Consider the following 10,774-nt stretch of genomic DNA (forward strand, 5'->3'; position numbering starts at 1 on the left):
TTTGAAGGAGAATAAAAGATAGAAAAGAAGAGAGAAAAGAAAGAAAAGAGAGGAACTCTTTTGCAAAGGTCTCACTTGACCTTAATTTTAAAAATATTTTGAAATTATTCGCCTCTATTTTTGAAAATTTGCTGAAAAATGATGGAGAGACGGGATTCGCTTATCTATACGAGGTTCGACTGTTCCTGGTGCCTTTAATAGGGGTAATCGAATCAAGGATCGAATTTATGCCTTTTGCTTTGCCTAAGTATTGTTTAAGAATTTATTCTGGGTCTAAAAATGCACAAAGAATCATGCTTGTGAAATGTGAATGCAAAGATGTATGCTTTTGAGAAAAAAAATTCAAATTTTTTTGGGATTTTTCCAAGTAATTTTGAAATAAACTTGAGAATATGGTGAAGAAATGGTTTTTGAAGAGTTTGAATCTAACTTAGAACTTGAAATAAGTTTGAAAGAGACTCAAAGTTTTAGGTCTTGGAATAATCAGAGATCTTGAAAATAAATCTTGAGTTTGAAGAAATGAAGAGAAAGGGAGATTTGAAACTGAGATAGAATTTGAAGTAAGAATGAAATTTCAAAGTTAAAATGAACTTTGGATTTGAATTTGATTCTCAAAAATCGATTTTGAAAAGGGATCTTTGATCTTGAGTTTTAAATTCAGAACCTGAAATAGGAATCCAAATTTTGGAAATAGAATTTATACTTGGAAATGGTTTTGGAAATAGAAAATAGAAAATAGAAAATAGAAAATTGAAATCCAGATGAGGTTCGAAAAATAAAATTGAGTTTGGAATTGGAAATCAAATTGGAAAATGAGATCGGACTTAAAAATATGAATCTAAGATAGAATTGGATTTGAAATATGAAATCCTAGATGGAATTGGATTTGAAATCTAGAATCCTAGATGAAATTTCGATTTTAAATCTGGAATCCAATATGTAATTGGATCCGAAATCTGGAATCCAATATGGATTTGGCTTTGAGAATCTAGAATCCAAGATGGAATTAGATTTAAAAATCTGGAACCCAAGATGGAATTGGATTGAAATCTGGAATCCTAGATAGAATTGGATCCAAAATCTGGAATCCAAGGTGGAATTGGATTTTAAATTTGGAATCCAATATGGAATTAGAGGATGGATCTGAGAACCCAGATAGAATTTGGATTTTGATTCAAGAAATCCATAAAGAACTTGAAGATGGATTCAGATTGGAGAAATCCTGATTGAATTTGTTTTTGGAAGTGGACTTGAATTTAGCACAAATCTTAATCTCAAAATGATTTGAAAAACTCATAAGATTTCAAAAGAACTTGGGGATTTGGGAATTTGAAGTGAAGAATAGAAAACCTGAAATCAGGAGATGAACTTCAAAGTTGATTTAAATTTTGAAATTTGATTTGAAATGATTGGATCCTGAACTTGGAAATGAATTTGAATTTTTTTTTTGAACTTTGATTTGAATTGAAAATTGAATTTTGAATATAGAAGTAAATTTGAAATTTCAAAGTCAAATTGGACTTTGAAATTGAATTTTGAATTTTGAAATGAGATAGAATTGAGAATAGAATGATGAATTTGAATTTATAAATAAGAATTGAAGATAGATTTGGGAATTGAAGAAGATATTTGAAGAATCATCTCAAAATCACTTGGGGTTTTGAAGAAAAATTGAAATAATTTGAAAATATGATGTAATTCTATCATAAATGATGAATGAATCAAAGAATTTTGAAAAATTGGATATTGAAAAGCATATTTCATTCTTTAAATGAATAAAAATAAGATTGAAGATATAATACATTTCTGACTATGGTCATAAAATGTATTATAAAATAATCTATATTTAAATTCTGATAAAGAATAAAACACATTTTGGTGCCTTTATAGAGTTTGAAATGAAATTAACTCTCAATATATTCTGACTATGGCCATTGATATATATTTTGAGTTAATTTCAAGTTAAACTCTGATAAAGGAAGAAAAAATCAGAAAAATATGATGATTTTTGAAAGAGATTCAGTGTGGATCCAATGTTATTCCATAAAAGATGAAAACTCTAAGTTTTGTTCGCATTTTGACTATGGCCATAAATGCAAATCGTTAACTTAGGATTTAATCACCTTTTATTATAATGGTGCATGTGCCATTCATGTTATCAATCTTTTTCTTTATTAAATTTTTATTAATTTTATTCTTCATCAACTTTTATCACTTTTGTCAATTTATTTCCTTCTTACTCTTTAGGATAAGGGATAATCCTGAAAACCCCGACAATCATTCCTGCTTCAATTTCCAAATGTCTTGAAAATGCCGGTCTTCTTTCCAACTCTCGGTCGGAAAGTCCAGTGCTCGTGCGGGTGCAGTGCTCATGCGGGTGCAGTGCTCGTACTGGTACATTTTCAAAATTCAGTGCTTATGCTAGTACATTTTCAAAATCCAGTGCTCATGCTGGTGCATTTTCAAAATCCAGTGCTCGCACTGGTATATTTTCAAAACTCAGTGCTCATACTGGTATGTTTTCAAAATCCAGTGCTCGTACTGGTGCAATTTCAAAACCGGATGCTCATACTGGGGCATTTTCGAAAATCAGTGCTCGTACTGGTACATTTTCAAAAATCAAGTGCTCGTACTGGTGCAATTTCAAAACCCAGTGCTTATACTAGGGCATTTTTCAAAAAACTAGTACTCGTACTGATGCATCTTCAACAATCCAAAGTTCGCAACTGGTGCATTTTCAAAAATCTAGTGCTCGTACTGGTATATTTGCAAAAATACAGTGCTCGTACTGGTATGCCTAGCGCTCGTGCTAGTGTCGAGCTGATTAATCAGTTGCCCCCCCAAGTTCAGTCTTTGCACTAACCATTCATTAAAATTCAAAGCTTTAATTCCAATTTTGACCTTCGGGTCATCCAATTCTCAATTTCAAGCCTTCGAGTTACAATCTTCATCAATCTTTCCTTAATTTTCCTTAATTTCTGTCAATCTTTCATCAATTTCTATCCCTTTTCATCAATTCCCCTCAATTTTATTCGTCCCCATTCAGGATAAGGGGATAATTCTGAAATCAGACCACATACAATTAACCATGATGGTCTTCTTCATTGAAAGTTAAATAATCCAGTCCTCGAACTGGTCATTCTCAAAACTTTCAATCCCAGTCCTTGCACTGGCGATTTTCAAAATTCAATCTTTTGATTAAAGATTCTCCTTTAAGATTCGAGTTTCTACTCGAACTTCCAACTCTCCTTTGAGATTCGAGCTCGACTCCAACTTTCAGTCTTCCTTTGAGATTCGAGTTTCGACTCGAACTTCCAATTCTCCTTTAAGATTCGAGTTTTGACTCGAACTTCCAACTCTCCTTTGAGATTCGAGTTTTGACTCGAACTTCCAATTCTCCTTTGAGATTCGAGTTTCGACTCGAACTTCCAACTCTTCTTTGAGATTCGAGTTCTGACTCGAACTTCTGATTCTCCTTTGAGATTCGAGTTTCGACTCGAACTTCCAAGTTTTCCTTTGAGATTTGAGCCCCAACTCGAACTTTCCAGCTTTCCTTTGAAGATTTGAGTTTTAACTTGAGTTTTCTCTCCTTTAAAATCTAAACTTTCCAGTTTCCTTTTTGAGATTTGAGTTTTGACTCGAATTTTCTTTTCCTTCAAAATCCAAGTTGATCTAGTTTTCCTTTGAAGATTTGGGTTTTGACCCAAATTTTCTCTCCTTAGAAACCAAACTTCCTAGCTTTCCTTCAAAGGCTCGAGTTTCGACTCAAATTTTCCAGCTTTTCTTGCAGAATTCGAGTTCTGATTCGGATGTTTTGTCAAAACCAACCTTTGAGTTGGGCTTACCTTCAAAATCCAGTATTGTGCCAGGCTTGCCTTCAGAACTCCAATTTTGTATTTACCTTCAGAATTCAGCTTCGTGTTGGATTTTCCTCCAGAATCCCACTGACACAAAGAAGTGTCAAAACTCGATGTTAAGCAATTTCCGTCATCAAGGATTTCAGGAATATTTTGCCAAATTGCCATAAAAAAACAATTGTTGATCTCAAAACTTTTATGACACAAAGAATTACCTCAAGCTACCTTCAGTATTGTTTCCAAAAGGACAAAACTTTTGGGAAGAAAGAAGAGAATTAAAGCTTTTTCTGTTGGTCAACCAAAAGAATGAAGAAAAATCTTTGATATGACCGGCGAAGGAAAATTCAATGATGTTGAAAAGCCATAAGTGAATCGATATTGATCATAGCTATGACACATTCTTAAAGACTGTTCTTCTGGCAGTAAGGCAGTGAAAATATCCTAGGCGATAAAAGAATTTGCCCAATCCATATCTCCTCAGTCATTTAAGCTGCAATCAAATATCTGCAAAAGGGATCTCTCAATTGTCGTCAAGATGAAGATGAATATGCGAGCTAGACCCCCGGGGCCAAAGAAGATTTGGATCAACTATAAGATGAAAGAGTTTGTGACGGATCCTTTCAGGGAAAGTTCAGATCACCGTCAAGGTGAAGGCAACTATGATGAACATCCCGACAAACCCTAAAGGATATTTGATTTCTGCTATCATCTAGAGATTTTTGACCAATGAGCTAATATCATCAGTATATTTTCTGAGAAAAAGAAGGATCAAAGCATCTCCAAGATGAAGGAGTTTGTGACGTACCCATCTCAGAAAAAAAGAAAAGTCAGGACATCTCCAAAATGAAGAATGATGTAATAAGCTTCTCCCAAAAAAACTCAAGAAAACTCAGTGACTAAAAAAGAGTGCAAAAAGATCATAGGAAAAGCCCCAGGATATCAAACTGCCAAAGCTGTCAAAAATCTTCTTTATTTATGTGAAATTCCTATATCAATATCTTTTCACTCAATTGCTTTTATGAAACTAAGAATATTTTCTCTCTTTTAATATCAAGAAAATTGATAGCTTCCTTGAAGAAACTCAACAACAACAAATTTGAATCTGATTCTTGATTCTACAAGAGTTAGCTCAGTTGGAAGTGATACTCTAGGTAGAAGAGGGAATATCCTTTAAAACAAGTGTGCTTGCCTTCAATTACCTTGAATCAACTACAATTTTTATCATTTTGGCAATAATTTCCAGCTTTTCTGATAAGAAATAAGAACTTGATGTCCGTGTAGTTACATCTTGGTGTTGCCTTTTCCTTCTTTCGCATAATCAAAAGAGTTGCCTTCCCCTCTTTCATAGAGTTGCCTTATTCATCTTTCACATCGCCAAAAGATTTGCCTTTCTCCTTTAAAAAAGGATTGCCTTATTCATCTTTCGCATTGCTGAAAGATTTGTCTTTCTCCTTTATAAAAGGATTACCTTGTCCATCTTTCGCATTGCTGAGAGATTTGCCTTTCTCCTTTCTAAAAGGATTGCCCTATCTATCTTTCGCATTGCCGAGAGATTTGCCTTTCTCCTTTCTAAAAGGATTTTCTTATTCGTCTTTCGCGTTGTCGAAAGATTTGCCCTTCTTCGAAAGGATCACCTTCTTCATCTTTCGCTTTGTCGAAAGATTCGCCTTCTCCTTGCTAAAAGGATCGCCTTCTTCATCTTTTGCTTTGTCAAAAGATTCGCCTTCTCCTTGCTAAAAGGATCACCTTCTTCATCTTTCGCTTTGTCAAAAGAATCGCCTTCTCCTTGCTAAAAGGATCGCATTCTTCATCTTTCGCATTGTCGAAAGATTCGCCTTCTCCTTGCTAAAAGGATCACCTTCTTTGTCTTTTGCTTTATCGACAGATTCGCCTTCTCCTTGCTAAAAGGATCATCTTCTTCATCTTTCACTTTGTCGAAAGATTCACCTTCTCCTTGCTAAAAGGATCACCTTATTTTTCTTTTGCATTGTCGAAAGAATCGCCCTGCTCCATTTGGATTGCCTTATTCATCTTTCGCATTTGTCAAAAGAATTGCCTCATGTCTCCTTATTTTATCTTTCGCACCGTCGAAAGAATTGCCTCATATTTCCCTATTCATCTTTCACTTTGTCGAAAGATTCACCTTCTCCTTGCTAAAAGGATCGCCTTATTTATCTTTCGCATTGTCGAAAGAATCGCCCTGCTCCTTTTGGATTGCCTTATTTATATTTCGCATTTGTCAAAAGAATTGCCTCATGTCTCCTTATTTCATCTTCCGCACCGTCGAAAGAATTGCCTCATATTTCCCTATTCATCTTTTACTTTGTCGAAAGATTCGCCTTCTCCTTACTAAAAGGATCACCTTCTTCATCTTTCGCTTTGTCGAAAGGTTCGCCTTGTCCTTGCTAAAAGGATCGCCCTCTTCATCTTTTGCTTTGTCGAAAGATTCACCTTCTCCTTGCTAAAAGGATTGCCTTCTTTATCTTTCACTTTGTCGAAAGATTCACCTTCTCCTTACTAAAAGGATCGCCTTCTTCATCTTTTGCTTTGTCAAAAGATTCACATTCTCCTTGCTAAAAGAATCGCCTTACTCATCTTTCGCATTGTCGAAAGAATCGCCTTGCTTCTGTCAAAAGAATCGTCTTACTCATCTTTTGCTTTGTAGAAAGAATCACCTTGCTCCTGTTAAAAGGATCACCTTATTCATCTTTCGCATTGTCAAAAGGATTGCCTCATATTGCCTTGTTCCGTTGTTCACAGTGATAAATTTTCACCTTACTCTTCTTAAAAAAGAATTGCCTTATTCACCTTCCTCTTACTATCTTATTTTTCTTGCTTACCTGCTCAGGTTAAGGATCAAACCTGAACTTTCTGCAAGAGGTCATCTATTTTTAAAAGCTGATTTAGTCTCAGTAATGAGGCGCCCAAGAACATCCCTTTTTCCAAGCTTTAGGGAACAACATTTTTCTCCTTTCGCAAACCCCTTTCGGATTTGTTTGTCTAAACTCCGAAGGTCCCGTTATGGTTTCTTCACTCGAGGATTCCGTATGGTCGTCCCTTTCAGGTTAAGGGTTAAGCCTGAACCTCGCTCCACGAGGTATCTTTCGTTCCGGTTTAGGTTAAACCTGAGCCTCATTCCGACGAGGTTCCTCATTTCGATGAGGTAGTTCTCTCAATCCCATCATGGTTTTCCCATCAGGAAATTTGTGCCCTTCATATCCATCCAAGAAAGGATTATACCTGAGCTTCATCTCACGAGGCATTTTTCTCAAAAATGTCCTATCAAGGTCCTCATGTATTCCTTTCCTCATTCAATTCATCTTGATATATCTTCGTCCCATCCAGGTTAAGGGCTAAACCTGAGTCATTCCAAAAAGCTGATCTTGTCTCACCCATGAGACTTGATAAAAAATTCTTATTTCTCACCATTCTGGGATCTTCGCCCAAAGTCCCATCATGATTTCCTCATTTTTGTTATCTAGTCATATCTTTTTCGAGGATTTTGTCTCCCCAAAACCATTCGGGATAAGGTTTTAAGCCTGAGAAACCATGTCTTTTAGAACAGATTCTTCCACAGCTGTTTCAGATTTGCTGACTGGGGTATTTTTCAAAATTTGGAGTGTTTTCTTTGCCACTAAGCTCGGCTTTCAACCGGCTTAGTAGCAAAAAGGGGCATCTGTGAACACCCCAAATTTTTCAAAATTTTGTAAATATTTCCTTTTTGCCCCTGGACCCCATTTTTCTGAGTAATTGACTCATTTTCAATCTAAAATTCTAGTTATTTCTCGGATTCACAAGAATCAGAATCCATTTTCTATATCTGACTCAATTACGGATCCGGATCTAGTCCAAAACCCAAATCTGAGCCTCGTTATCCAAATTTTACAAAAAAAATACCAAAATAATTTCTGAAAAGCTCAGACGGTCCATCCAGTATCCAGTTGGATCCACGACTCTGTATTTCTCGATTCGAGGTTTAAAACTTGAATATTTCCTCCAAACCAATTTTCGGAAGAAATTTTCAAAAGATAAAACCCGAATTCTCAAAAAACCCCTCTTTTGTAAATATTTCTCAAAAATACAAAAAAATAGTTTTAAATCTCTTATTTTCCCATAGTTTTCAGAGTTTTATTTTAAAAATACAAAAAATATAGAAAATGTCAAGAAAAGAACAAAAAAAATCAAAATAAAAGAAAAGAAAATACGAAAAAATGATTGAGAAGCCTTTTTGCAAAAAATTGTTCTAAGTGAAAATCATTTTTTAGAGAAATTTTTATAAAAGATCCCTCTTTTTGAAAAACTTTAAAAAAGGGAAGGATCCGTTTTGAAACTTTTCTAACGGCCTTCACCTATATAAGCAGGCCTCCAGGGGTCAATTCTTCATCCGCCTTCACCCCTTCTGGCTCACGCATCCTTTTTCTTCCTTCTCGATCCGCCTTCACCCCTCCTGGCTCACACATCCTCTGTCTTCCTTCTTGATCCGCTCTCACCCCACCATCATCACATTGCTTCACGATCGCTTCTTCCCAGCCTTTTTTTCTCCATTTTGGTTCTAAAGGAAGTCCGATAGCAGAGCACCATTCTTCTCCTCCTTCCTTCAAAATCCCTACAAGGAGGTAAGTAACCATCTCCTTCTTCTTTTAATCCCCTGTGAAGTTTTCCTCTCCTGTTTTGCTGAATTCATTTATTTTGATCACATCCTTCTTGTTTATTTGTATTTGTTTTTTTTCTTTTTCTTTATTTTGTTTCCTTTTATCTCAAGGCACCCATGGTGGGATCGACCTGCATATAGCAGGATCGATCCACCTGCTACTGTAATGGAATGCAACGATTCCAACACTCTTTTTTTTTCCCTTTGCTGCAAATTTCGTTTTCTTCAGTTTGTTTAACCTTTAGTGTTACTTTATTTCGATTTTTAGTTTCCTGTTTATTCTGACGGCCTGTCTATACTTAAGTTTCCCGTTTTGATGAGGCTCGATGATCGTTCTCTTTCTTTTGCTATAGATTCACCATTGTATTTTCGTTATTTACAGTAGTTATTTCTGATTAACATATAGCCGAATTTCTAGCAAATTTTTTTTTAATTCATCGTCATTTTTATGTTTGTTTCATGACATTTTTCATTTTTTTTTGGCACTTGATCCTATTGGTTTCAATCCGACAGAACATGGCATTGGCATTGGGATTCAAATCTAAATAGCTGAGCAGCAATGATTCTTTTCAGCATTTTTTTTTCTTTCATTATGCATCCCCTAGTATCATCATTGTCTCATTTTCCTTCTTTTTAATCTGTCCATGTATCTCTGCATGCTTTAATTCATCAAATTCAATAGATTATTGTGTGTTATATTGTATTATGTTAGGATCTTTCATTTTCTATTCACAGATTTGTCACTATATCGTATCCCCTTTTCCTTTTTCTTCATTATTTCTGTATTTTGCTTTATCTCTACCACCTTTGTTATGATTTTGTCTGGAGCCACAAACCTGGCAAAATATACCTTAGATGATCATGCCTATGGGCATCCGATTCATCACGCTGGAGCTGATGTGGATGTTGGTTAAATTACTATCAACATGCTATTTGATCGAAGGGTTTTTATCATGATTCGGCTGGAAAAGTTCTGAACAGGTAATACGAATTGTTGCAGTTGAGTGAATAGAAGGTCTTTACCATCTATGGTGCCATAAATCTATTTCATCCGAGCAAAATGGAGATACAAGAATGCTGATGTAAACGACCCAAATTTTTCAAAATTTTATAAATATTCCTTTTTTTGCCCCTGGCCCCATTTTTTAAGTCAGTTTCAATCTAAATTCCAGTTTATTTCTTGAATTTTATAGGAATCAAATTCATTTTATATATCTGACTCAATTTCGGCTCCGGATTCAGTGCCAAAATCCAAATCTGAGCCTCGTTATCCAATTTTAAATTTGAAATTTTCAAAAATACCAAAAATAGTTTTTGAAAGGTTCAGACAGTCCATCCGGCATCCAGTTGGATCCACAACCCTGTATTTTCTCGATTCGAGGTTTAAAACTAGAATATTTCCTCAAAATCTTGGGTCCAAACCCATTTTTTGAAGAAATTCTTGAAGTTTTACCCTGAATTCTTAGAAAACCCTTCTTTTGTAAATACTTCTCAAAATACAAAAAATAGTTTTAAATCTCTTATTTTCCCATAGTTTTAGAATTTTATGTCAAAAATACAAAAAAATGTAGAAAATATGAAGAAAACAACAAAAAAATCAAAAAATTGGAAAATATACGAAAAATAAGTAGTTTAAAAAATCTTTGAAGCTTGTTTTACTAAAAACCCCTTCTAAACTACCATTTTGAAATTTTTTCAAAATAAAAGGACCCTGTTGCAAGCTGCGCAATGGTCTCCTCCCAGAAAACCATCGATGGAAATCGAAGGGAGGGGAACCCTTCAATCATCCTCGTGAAATTCCACTAGAGGGGGGGTGAATAGTGAAATATAAAAAAAGATCGATAATATAAAAATTAAAGGCAATCAGGCACAACACTTAAAGCACAAGATTTATACTGGTTCGGTCGAGTTATTGACCTACATCCAGTCCCCAAGCAAAACACTTGAGCCTTTCACTATAAAATCCGAGTTATCGGATAAATAGTACAACACCCTCTTCCTCAGAGGTCTACTTCTCTCAACAAAGAAGGAAAACACCCTTTTTCCCAGAGGTCTACTTCTCTCAACAGAGAAGGGAAACACCCTCTTTCACAGAAGTTTACTTCTCTCAACAGAGAAGGAAAAAACCCTCTTTCACAGAGGTTTACTTCTCTCAACAGAGAAGAAAAACAGTGAATAACAAAAAGTTACAATACTTCCTATAGAACCTTCAGAATGATATGAATGCACGAATGAAGGATTCTCATAATGCTCTGTTCTTTTCACT

The sequence above is a fragment of the Nuphar pumila genome, chromosome 11 (genome assembly GCF_984573655.1).
Source record: "Nuphar pumila chromosome 11, dmNupPumi1.hap1.1, whole genome shotgun sequence".
NCBI classification, from domain to species: domain Eukaryota; kingdom Viridiplantae; phylum Streptophyta; class Magnoliopsida; order Nymphaeales; family Nymphaeaceae; genus Nuphar; species Nuphar pumila.